Here is a 12,282-nt window from a genome sequence, read left to right on the forward strand (position 1 = left end):
CCATCAGTAATTAAATATTAGGGGTACCTTAAATTCTTTGAAGGTGGGTATTTTCCTGTGGAGATAAGAAGAGAACCCTGCCCCCAACCTATTTGTATTACTTACCATCAGTATGATTGCCATCCATGTGATTGAATTGTTATTTATCTTTCCCAACTGGCTTCTCTTCATCAAAACGAACCTTTATCAATTTTGATGGAATCCACAATTTTTCCTCACCTGTGGAGACAAGAGCAAATCCCCTTCCCCAACGCAGCACATCTCCTGGCTTCCATTGTGAGGTCAGCACATCCTTGAAATAAACTGGTTGATTTAGTTCAGTAGACTTTTCCATTATCCAATGTCTTTCTGCAGCCGATGTTCCCTTCTCATTAGCGTTGAGGAAATTCAAGGTTAACAAAGCATTATGTAACCTATTTCTGGGGGTGTTTTCCACCCCTTTCTGTTTGTTCAACATATCCTTTATAGTTCGATTTGATCTTTCTATGACTGCTTGACCTGTAGGATTGTATGGTATACCTGTAACATGCTTGATATTGTAATAATCAAAAAACCGTTTCATTTTCCTAGAGACATAAGCAGGACCATTATCTGTCTTTATTTGTGTAGGTATACCCATGATAGCCATGACTTCTAATAAATGAGTGATAACTGAATCAGCTTTTTCTGAACTTAAAGCCGTTGCCCACTGAAAGCCTGAATACGTGTCAATGGTGTGATGAACATATTTTAATTTGCCAAATTCTGCAAAGTGGAACACATCCATCTGCCAGATTTCATTCCTTTGGGTGCCCTTTGGATTAGCCCCTGCAGGCAGTGGCGTTTGGTTATAGAAAGAGCAAGTAGGGCATTTCTTTACAATCTCCCTAGCTTGTTGCCATGTAATAGAAAACTCTTTCTTCAAACCTTTGTTATTAACATGATGTTTTTTATGAAATTCAGAGGCTTGTAGCACACTACCAATCAATAATTGATCAATTTCTGCATTACCTTGTGCTAGAGGACCTGGCAGACCCGTATGGGATCGGATGTGTGTTATGTACATAGGGCAAAGCCTGTTCCTAATCAAATCTTGCACCTGGATAAACAAAGAGGTTAGTTCTGTATCATCAGGTATAAATTCAGCAGTTTCAATATGTAAAATAACTCTTTCTGCATATTGTGAATCAGTAACTATATTAATAGGTTCTTTAAAATCCCTTAGCACCATAAGAATGGCATATAATTCTGCCTTCTGGACAGAATCATAAGGACTTTGTTCCACCTTACCCAAGTCTTCTGATTTGTAACCTGCCTTCCCTGATTTATTGGCATCAGTATAGAACGTACGGGCTCCAGTTATTGGAGTATCACGGACGATTCGAGGAAGGATCCAAGAAGTTCTCTTTATGAAGTTAAGCCTCTTGCTTTTTGGATAGTTGTTATTAATGTCTCCCAAGAAATTAGCACAAGCTCTTTGCCATGGTTCATTATCTTCCCATAATTTCTTTAGTTCATCAGCAGTGAAAGGCACTATAATTTCTGCTGGGTCTATGCCTGCTAGTTGACGAAGTCTCAACTTGCCTTTTATAATTAACTCAGAGACTTTTTCTACATAAGTTTTCAGTTTCTTACTTGGTTTATGTGGTACAAAGATCCATTCCAAGATAATATCATCTCTCTGCATTAAAATTCCTGTAGGGGAAATTTTTGATGGTAGTATGACGAGAATACAGTCGAGCTCTGGATTTACCCTATCCACATGTGCCTGTTGTAATTTTTCCTCAATCATCGTCAGTTCCTTTTCTGCTTCAGCTGTTAATTCTCTGGGACTGTTTAAATCTTTGTCACCATCCAAGGTTTTGTTCAAATGAATTATTAGATCAGGTGTTATCCCAATAGCTGGCCGTAGACTGGAAATGTCCCCTAATAGTCTTTGAAAGTCATTAAGAGTCCGTAGGCGATCTCTCCGAATTTGTGCCTTTTGTGTCTTAATTTTTTGTAAACCTATTTTATAACCTAAATAATTAACAGAATCTCCCTTCTGAATCTTTTCAGGAGCAATTTGCAATCCCCATTTTGGTAAAAGTATTTTTATTTCTTCAAACAATCTGTTCAAGGTATCCATGTTTGAATCGGATAACAAAATGTCGTCCATGTAATGATATACTATCGATTTGGGAAATTTCTTGCGTATTATTGGCAATGGTTGATTCACAAAATATTGGCACAGGGAGGGGCTATTTAACATACCCTGGGGGAGGACGGTCCAGTGGTACCTCCTCGAAGGTTGAGAATTATTATAAGTAGGCACTGTGAAGGCAAATTTTTCTCTATCTTCTTTTTGTAAAGGTATAGTGAAAAAACAATCCTTTAAATCAATAACTATGAGAGGCCATCCTTTTGGCAATAAAGAGGGCAAAGGAATTCCAGATTGCAGAGGGCCCATAGGTTGAATAACCTTGTTGATAGCCCTGAGATCTGTCACCATTCTCCATTTACCTGATTTTTTCTTAACCACAAATACAGGAGAATTCCAAGGGCTGGTAGATTCTTCTATATGTCCAGCATCTAATTGCTCTTGTACCAACTGTTCTAAAGCCTGTAACTTTTCCTCAGCTAAAGGCCATTGCTTTGTCCATATTGGTTTCTCAGTCAACCATTTTAAAGGCAAGGCTGTTGGTATCTCTGAAGGGACATCAATTGCTTGTTCTTGTACAGCCCGAATGGCCGGTTTTCTCCGTTTGTAATATCTTTTAATATTATCCCCAGAAATATAGGCTCTAGAAGTAGCAGGAATGTTAATTTGGGTATTCCATTGTTGTAATAGGTCACGACCCCATAAATTCATTGCAATATTGGCTACATATGGCCTTAATTTTCCTATTTGTCCCTCTGGTCCTATACATTCAACCCATCTCGTGCTCTGCCTTACTCGAGATAGGGTTCCAATTCCCAGGAGCTGAACATTTACATTCTGAAGAGGCCAATATGGATGCCAAGATTCTGGGGTAATGATACTTACATCCGCACCTGTGTCCAGCAGGCCAGTAATAAAAATGCCATTTACACACACTCTCAGCTTTGGTCTTTGGTCATTTATAGAAGTTTGCCAAAACACACGGAACTCATCTTTCTGATCATTATTGCTTGTAACAGTAGGCATGGGGCTTTCTAATTGTCCTGACGAGTCACGTTCTCTGTAGTAACTGGAAATGACTGAACCATGTTTGCCATGGGGGCCTGTGAGGCCCCCCCCTCTCATGTTTCCCGTCTGTATCAGGTTGCCTTGTCTATCTCTTGTAGACCTGCACTCATTCGTCCAGTGTCTGCCCTTTCCACATCTTCTACATAAACCTGAAGGCTGAGTCCTCCTATTTCTGTTATTTCTAGAAGATGCATTATTATTATTTCTGAAAATCCGTTGTCTACAATTCCTTTTCATATGACCCATTTTGCCACAATTAAAACATTTGGTATTCTGATGTCTCCTTTTACCATTGGAAATTGCTTCTTCTACCCATGCTTCAGTGCCATAGTCAAATGTATCAACATCTAGTGTATGCAAGACCCATTCTTCTAATGGCGCTGATCTGAGCTTTAAAGGTCCCAAAATCCTTTTGCATTCCACATTTGCATTTTCATAAGCCAAAGTCTCGATCATTATACGTCTTGCTTCTGGGTCAGATATCCCTATTTGTACAGCTTTAGTTATTCTTTGTAAAAAGTCACTAAAGTGTTCTCTTTGACCCTGTTTAACTCTGACAAATGATTCCATCCTCTGTCCTGGGTCTTGCACCCTGTCCCAAGCCCTTAAGGCTGCTGTAGTACACACAGAGAGTATGTTTTCATCCAAATTAGCTTGTTCCTGAGGCTCAGAAAATAGCCCCTCTCCCAAAATTTGATCTATGGAAATCTCAATTCCCTTTGCTCTTTCTTGCTGTTCTAAAAGTCTAGCCTCTTGCCTGAATAAGCATTTCCATTTCAATTGCGTTCCACTCTCAAGGACAGCAGAGCTCAGTTGAAACCAGTCATTGGGCGTGACCTTATTAGTGGTAGCCCAAGATCTTAGCATCTCTTTAACAAAAGAGGCATTCATTCCAAAAGTCATTACAGCCTGTTTAATTTCTTTGAGATCATTCATACGGACAGGTTCCCATGTATCTTCCTTGATGACCCTAGGGTTTCTGGAACCAACTACTTTCTCAGTTGTTACAACTGGAAAGGCAGGTAGAACTGTAGGTAGAGCTTTGTGGGAATTGTCCCGGAGGGATTTACCCACAGATTTAGTTAAAATATGCCTTTCTACCTCTTGCTCTTCTTCCTCAGAATTTAGAAATTCCTCAATCTTTTCAATTCTATTCACCATTGCCTTCTTTAATGTCTGAATCTCCTGTCCAGAATTATGTTCTAAAGCCTTCATTGAGGATTCTAAAGTATGAAGTTTGTCCATTACAGATAATGTCTCATCTTTGGACATAATTTTTATAGCATATACCGTGCCTTCTTGTATAGATAATCTTTCTGTCAATCTGTCATAAGCTTTAGACAAAATCCGATTGTCACATTCAGCAGTTTTGATTCTCTCAGTTAATGTTTCTGTTCCTACTGAAAGGGACTGAAGCTTACGATCCAAATCAGCTGTTCCTTCTTCCACAGTAATGAATTTCTCCTTAATATCAGCCATTAATGTTTCAGAAAGGGACTGAAGCTTACAATCCAAATCAGCTGTTCTCTCTTCCATAGTAATGAATTTCTCCTTAACATCAGCCTGTACCTCTTCTAAATTTTTTTCAGTTTGTCGAGTTGTGTTAAACAAAGATCTGTTCTCTGCCTGGAGAACTTCAAACTGATTTTTGAGAAGATTGTTGTCATTCTCAATTGTTTTTAAGCGTTCAACCTCGTCTCGTAAAGACTTTATCATATTTCTATTATCAAACCATACAGTACCAAGGAAAACTACGAATCCCAGAAAGATCCATATCTGTGGGCTGACAGACACTTCTTGTAAAATCTCCCACATGGTACAACTGAAAAGGCTGTTAAAGTCTTGAATGGTAATGTTTTCAGACATTTTTCTTATTTATAAAAGAAAATTATGTACCTGTAATGAAGTTTTCCTGCCAGTGGTGGCTAAAGAAATGCACCTGAGTCCACGTGGTCTAAGCCAGAGCCGGTCTGAAACAATTAACTCAAAACAAAAATTATTGTACTGCCTGTTAAGGGAAGGGGTTGGTGGCTTTTACTTCAAAACTGCGGGTGCTTCACTTAAATCAGGCAGTGAGGGTTTGTAAGAAGCAGGGAGCTATTAACTGCTCTGTGGGGGGTTGCTGCTCTGTGACTGTAGTGGCCTGGAGTGGGGGAAGGGAAAGCGAGCAGGGAGCGCGCTGTAAATCGCCTTCCTGAGCTCAGGCAACTAGCCGGGAAAGGTGGAGCTTGCGCCCCCCCTGTGCCGGGTCGGGGGCAAAATAGCCCGACGTCGGGACGCCAAATGTGGCGGCGCAAATGAATGTAGACAGATTATATAGATATATAGAGCTTTAATAAGGAAATAAACTTACAGGACCACAGGTTCCCGCGGTGTACCGGAAAAGCGGAGCAAAAGAAAAAGGGCTGCTGGGCTCACGCCCGGCAGATTTATCCGTAAACATTAGCCCGAGGCGAACACGCCCCCATGGGTGGGGCTATGTCCCTACAATTCCTGGCAATCCCATAATTGCTCTCAAAAGGTAGATTTGGTGCCCTTTACTGGCAAAAAAGAAGAGGCGTGAGAGATGGTTCAGTGCTTAAGAGCATTGCCTGCTCTTAGAACCTCCTGAAATCAATTGCAGGCAACCACATAATGATTCACAACCATCTGCAATGAGGTCTTGTGCCCTCTTTTGGCTACAGTAAGAAAAGCTGGAGAGATAGGTCAGTGGTTAAGAACATTGGCTGCCCTTCCGAAGGTCAGAAGTTCGATTCCTGGCTACCAAATAATTGCTCTCAAAAGGAGGTTTGGCGCCCTCTACTGGCACCACGAGGAAGAGGCAAGAGAGATGGCTCTGTGGTAAAGAGCATTGCCTGCTGAGTTTGATGAGACCACATACAGACATAGAGTCAGGGCCAAGGGCCAGGGTCCGCGTTGTTGTGACTGAATGAGGCAAAAGCTTTTGTTAGGATGTTAAAGGCTCACAGCTCTATCACCACGAGCCAGCGTGCTTCAGAGACAACACCAAGGAGAGTAAGGCAAGATGACTAGAAGAAGAAAATACAGGCATGTTCATGTTCCTGAAGAAGAACTCACATCCAAGACATCCAAAGGACGACAAACACCAGCAAAAGGTGTACCAATTTTAAGCCAGAGAAACAATTTATCTAGACCTCCTCTATGAGGTACACGAACGGCCAATAGGTCCACGGAGACCCCTGTACTCCACGTGTTAGGGAAATGGAGATGTGATCCACACACCACATTGAGTAAACCTGGTTTAGTAAAAGAAGCTGAGAAACGGGTTGGAGAGATGGCTCAGTGGTTAAGAGCATTGCCTGCTCTTCCAAAGGTCAGAAGTTCGATTCCTGGGAATCACATAGTTGCTCTCAAAATGAGGTTTGGTGCCGTCTACTGGCAACAGAGGGGAGATGCAGGAGAGATGGCTCAGTGGTTAAGAGCATTACCTGCTCTTCCAAAGTTCAGAAGTTCGATTCCTGGAAATCACATAATTGCTCTCAAAATGAGGTTTGGTGCCCTCTACTGGCAACAGAAGGAAGAGGCAGGAGAGATGGCTCAGTGGTTAAGAGCATTGCCTGCTGAGGTTGATGAGGCCAAGTGGACACATACAGCCAGGGCCCCCGTTGTTGTCTCAGAATCAGGCAAAACATTTTGTTAGGATAATAAAGACTCACAGCTCTATCAGCATGAGCCTGCATGCTTCAGGGACACCACCAAGCAGAATGAGGAAAGATGGTTAGAAGAAGAAAATACAGGCATGTTCATGTTCCTTAAGAAGAACTCACATCCAAGACATCCAAAGGACGACAAACACCAGCAAAAGGTTTACCAATTTAAAGCCAGACAAACAATTTATCTAGACTTCATCTATGAGGTACGCGAACGGCCAATATGTCCATGGAGACCCCTGTACTCCACATGTTAGTGGAATGCAGATATGATCCACACACCACATTGAGTAAACCTGGTTTAGTTCAAGAAGTTGAAAAACGGGTTGGAGAGATGGCTCAGTGGTTAAGAACATTGCCTGCTCTTCCAACCTCCTGAACTGAATTCCAGGCAACCACATAATGGCTCACAACCATCTGCAATGAGGTCTTGTGCCCTCTTTTGGATACAGAAAGAAGAGCTGGGGAGATAGCTCAGTGGTTAAGAGCTTTGCCTGCCCTTCCAAAGGTCAGAAGTTCGATTCCTGGCAACCAAATAATTGCTCTCAAAAGGAGGTTTGGTGCCCTCTACTGGCAACAGAAGGAAGATGCAAGAGAGATGGCTCAATGGTTAAGAGAATTGCCTGCTCTTCCAACCTCCTGAATTCAATTCCAGGCGACCACATAATGGGTCACAACCATCTGCCATGAGGTCTTGTGCCCTCTTTTGGCTACCGTAAGAAGAGCTGGAGAGATAGCTCAGTGGTTAAGAGCATTGGTTGCCCTTCCAAAGGTCAGAAGTTCGATTCCTGGGAACCACGTAATTGCTCTCAAAAGGAGGTTTGGCGCCCTCTATTGGCAACAGAAGGAAGAGGCAGGAAAGATGGCTCTGTGGTAAAGAGCTCTGCCTACTGAGTTTGATGAGGCCAAGAACAGACATAGAGTCGGGGCACAGGGCCAGGGCCCACGTTGTTGTGACTGAATGAGGCAAAAGCTCTTGTTAGGATGTTAAAGACTCACAGCTCTATCACCATGAGCCAGCGTGCTTCAGAGACAACACCAAGGAGAGTAAGGCAAGATGGCTAGAAGAAGAAAATATTGGCATGTTCATGTGCCTGAAGAAGAACTCATATCCAAGACAATCAAAGGACTACAAACACCAGCAAAATGTTAACCTATTTAAAGCCAGAGAAACAATTTATCTAGACCTCCTCTATGAGGTACATGAATGGCCAATAGGTCCATGCAGTCCCCTGTACTCCACATGTCAGGGAAATGGAGATGTGATCCACACACCACATTGACTAAAGCTGGTTTAGTAAAAGAAGTTGAAAAACGGGTTGGAGAGATGGCTCAGTGGTTAAGAGCATTGCCTGCTCTTCCAAAGGTCAGAAGTTCGATTCCTGGAAATCACATAATTGCTCTCAAAAGGAGGTTTGGTGCCCTCTACTGGCAACATAAGGAAGAGGCATGAGAGATGGCTCCGTGGTTAAGATCATTGCCTCCTCTTCCAACCTCCTGAATTCAATTCCAGGCAACCACATAATGGCTCACAACCATCTGCAATGAGGTCTTGTGCCCTCTTTGGGATACAGAAAGAAGAGCTGGGGAGATAGCTCAGTGGTTTAGAGCTTTGCCTGCCCTTCCAAAGGTCAGAAGTTCGATTCCTGGCAACCACATAATTGCTCTCAAAAGGAGGTTTGGTGCCCTCTACTGGCAACAGAAGGAAGATGCAAGAGAGATGGCTCAATGGTTAAGAGAATTGCCTGCTCTTCCAACCTCCTGAATTCAATTCCAGGCGACCACATAATGGGTCACAACCATCTGCCATGAGGTCTTGTGCCCTCTTTTGGCTACCGTAAGAAGAGCTGGAGAGATAGCTCAGTGGTTAAGAGCATTGGTTGCCCTTCCAAAGGTCAGAAGTTCGATTCCTGGCAACCACATAATTGCTCTCAAAAGGAGGTTTGGTGCCCTCTACTGGCACCACAAGGAAGAGGCAGGAAAGATGGCTCTGTGGTAAAGAGCTCTGCCTGCTGAGTTTGATGAGGCCAAGAACAGACATAGAGTCGTGGCACAGGGCCAGGGCCCGCGTTGCTGTGACTGAATGAGGCAAAAGCTCTTGTTAGGATGTTAAAGACTCACAGCTCTATCCCCATGAGCCAGCGTGCTTCAGAGACAACACCAAGGAGAGTAAGGCAAGATGGCTAGAAGAAGAAAATTTTGGCATGTTCATGTGCCTTAAGAAGAACTCATATCCAAGACAATCAAAGGACTACAAACACCAGCAAAATGTTAACCTATTTAAAGCCAGAGAAACAATTTATCTAGACCTCCTCTATGAGGTACATGAATGGCCAATAGGTCCATGCAGACCCCTGTACTCCACACGTCATGGAAATGGAGATGTGATCCACACACCACATTGACTAAAGCTGGTTTAGTAAAAGAAGTTGAAAAACGGGTTGGAGAGATGGCTCAGTGGTTAAGAGCATTGCCTGCTCTTCCAAAGGTCAGAAGTTCGATTCCTGGAAATCACATAATTTCTCTCAAAAGGAGGTTTGGTTCCCTCTACTGGCAACATAAGGAAGAGGCATGAGAGATGGCTCCGTGGTTAAGATCATTGCCTCCTCTTCCAACCTCCTGAATTCAATTCCAGGCAACCACATAATGGCTCACAACCATCTGCAATGAGGTCTTGTGCCCTCTTTTGGATACAAAAATAAGAGCTGGGGTGTTAGCTCAGTGGATAAGAGCTTTGGCTGCTCTTCCAAAGGTCAGAAGTTCCATTCCTTGTGGCGGCGCAAATGAATGTAGACAGATTATATAGATATATACAGCTTTAATAAGGAAATAAACTTACAGGACCACAGGTTCCCGCGGTGTACCGGAAAAGCGGAGCAAAAGAAAAAGGCCTGCTGGGCTCACGCCCGGCAGATTTATCCGTAAACATTAGCCCGAGCCGAACACGCCCCCAATGGGTGGGGCTATGTCCCTACTTCTCCCCCTTTTGTCTAAATAAGATAGAACCAAACCAAATACAACTATATACAATAATAACAAATAATAAATATAACAAACAATATTGAGGACAAAACTTTTGCTAAACATTCTATCTCAAGGAGTCTAAATAACATAGAGAGTAACTACAATTATATAATCTTCAACTCCGTCAAAGATCTGAGAAGGGAATAAATTTCACTTAACAATCGAGAGATATCCAAAATGTGCAACAATTGACAGAGACAACTGACTACCTGGGCAATCACCCAAAGTCTCGTTTGCAATGTTGAGTCAACCAACTTTGGCTAAGGCCTAACATAACTGGCATACCATTATTAAAGGCAAGGAACTTTCTTAGGACTATCCTACCCTGTCTTGGCAAGATAAGACAATCCTGTTTCATCCACTTAGGGATATTCTGTATCTTTGTCAGAAGTTGAGGTATGGGCTTTTCTTAACCCAAAGGCCAGTTCTGCCAAGAAGACAAGCTCCCAGTGGAGTGTCTTTGGTGCTCAACGTTCTCTCGGGAGTAGAGTGGTGTTGCCAGGAGTAATTGTGTCTCTTTGGCATAGAAATTTTAGGTTAGATTAAAGGCCATTTTCTACAGCTCTTCGAAGAGGCTGAAGATCATACTATCTATACTAAATATAATCTCTATGTAACTAAAAGACCTGATAAACTTAAAAATAAATATGACAAACATATAATTCTCAATACCTATCTAACTTTGAAGACTAAAAGAATAAACAACTGTGCAATATATGAAGACAATGATCTTCAACTGTAAACAATGTCATAGTATCAGAGGCAGAAATGTACAATGTAATATGGTAGATGTATCAATACAATATGGACAAAGTTATAAGCATACTCATACAAAAATAGAGGTAGGAACACTCATATTCAATATTTAACATATCAATATACAAGAAACAGTACCAGTACAATTTTCTATAGACAGTAATTCACAAATACCAATCATCCCAAAAAACCAGTTACCCCCTTCTTCTTCCTCTTCTTCTTCTTCTTATTTTTTTTTCCAAAAAAAAATATCACCCCATCCCCTCAACCCTAAACCAACCATTAAAAGATGTCCCCAACCCTGAGGGCAAACTCTGTTGGGAGAGGGGATGCCGTCCTCTAAGATTGCTTCTAGCTGACATGGGGGCGACGTTCTTCTTAGGGGGTCCTGTGAAAGCAAATGATGGTAAAATTTCCAAATTAACCTTTGACCTAAGAAAATTGTAACTAGTCTCAGAGCGTTTTGAGAAGGTCCGACCAGAGTGTTGTCAAAAATGTGCACCATTCGAAATTGTCTCTTGTAGTTGGTACCAAAAAACAGGTCTAATATTAGCGCTTTAAAAAAAAATCATGACGTCATAAAAACCAGATGGAGTTGATGTTGTGGGGCCCCATCTTCATCCTGGAAACTTCAAAGATTACTGTAGGAAAATTTGTTGCTTGTTATGGGAAATTTAAACATTAACAACAAGGACATATACTGACATATAAAGAAAGACACAGATATGAGGAAAAGCAAAGAAAGTTTAAGACATATATATATATTAATACTTACAGAACAAGTCCCTCCATCAGTAATTAAATATTAGGGGTACCTTAAATTCTTTGAAGGTGGGTATTTTCCTGTGGAGATAAGAAGAGAACCCTGCCCCCAACCTATTTGTATTACTTACCATCAGTATGATTGCCATCCATGTGATTGAATTGTTATTTATCTTTCCCAACTGGCTTCTCTTCATCAAAACGAACCTTTATCAATTTTGATGGAATCCACAATTTTTCCTCACCTGTGGAGACAAGAGCAAATCCCCTTCCCCAACGCAGCACATCTCCTGGCTTCCATTGTGAGGTCAGCACATCCTTGAAATAAACTGGTTGATTTAGTTCAGTAGACTTTTCCATTATCCAATGTCTTTCTGCAGCCGATGTTCCCTTCTCATTAGCGTTGAGGAAATTCAAGGTTAACAAAGCATTATGTAACCTATTTCTGGGGGTGTTTTCCACCCCTTTCTGTTTGTTCAACATATCCTTTATAGTTCGATTTGATCTTTCTATGACTGCTTGACCTGTAGGATTGTATGGTATACCTGTAACATGCTTGATATTGTAATAATCAAAAAACCGTTTCATTTTCCTAGAGACATAAGCAGGACCATTATCTGTCTTTATTTGTGTAGGTATACCCATGATAGCCATGACTTCTAATAAATGAGTGATAACTGAATCAGCTTTTTCTGAACTTAAAGCCGTTGCCCACTGAAAGCCTGAATACGTGTCAATGGTGTGATGAACATATTTTAATTTGCCAAATTCTGCAAAGTGGAACACATCCATCTGCCAGATTTCATTCCTTTGGGTGCCCTTTGGATTAGCCCCTGCAGGCAGTGGCGTTTGGTTATAGAAAGAGCAAGTAGGGCATTTCTT

Source organism: Chionomys nivalis, unplaced genomic scaffold, assembly GCF_950005125.1.
Source record: "Chionomys nivalis unplaced genomic scaffold, mChiNiv1.1 scaffold_60, whole genome shotgun sequence".
Lineage (NCBI taxonomy): Eukaryota > Metazoa > Chordata > Mammalia > Rodentia > Cricetidae > Chionomys > Chionomys nivalis.